The following is a 333-nucleotide window of genomic DNA, read 5'->3' on the forward strand; positions in this document are numbered from 1 at the left end:
GAGCCTATGCAACAGCAAGGCTCTGTGGATCGGTGTAGACGTCGAGACCATGGAGGCGTGCTACGTGTTCCGTGGAGTGACTGCGTACGGTAGGAGAGTGCTGCGCGTCTCCAGAGACGAGCTGTTAACTGTATATTTTAATGGAGGCTGACGTTCAGCAATTCGTTAAAGATGCCATCATTTAAACTCGATATATGGGTCTGCCGTAGAACCAACTAGAACAGTATAGACTTTGCTTGCCCAACGTGGGGGAAATTGGGTGAATATTCTTATCTTATTCGCCGTATTGTCACTGTGAGGAGCGACGCGGTTCCATATGTGAGGAGTTTTCTG

Source organism: Frankliniella occidentalis, unplaced genomic scaffold (genome assembly GCF_000697945.3).
Source record: "Frankliniella occidentalis isolate FOCC.00 unplaced genomic scaffold, Focc_3.1 Scaffold191, whole genome shotgun sequence".
Taxonomy (NCBI): domain Eukaryota; kingdom Metazoa; phylum Arthropoda; class Insecta; order Thysanoptera; family Thripidae; genus Frankliniella; species Frankliniella occidentalis.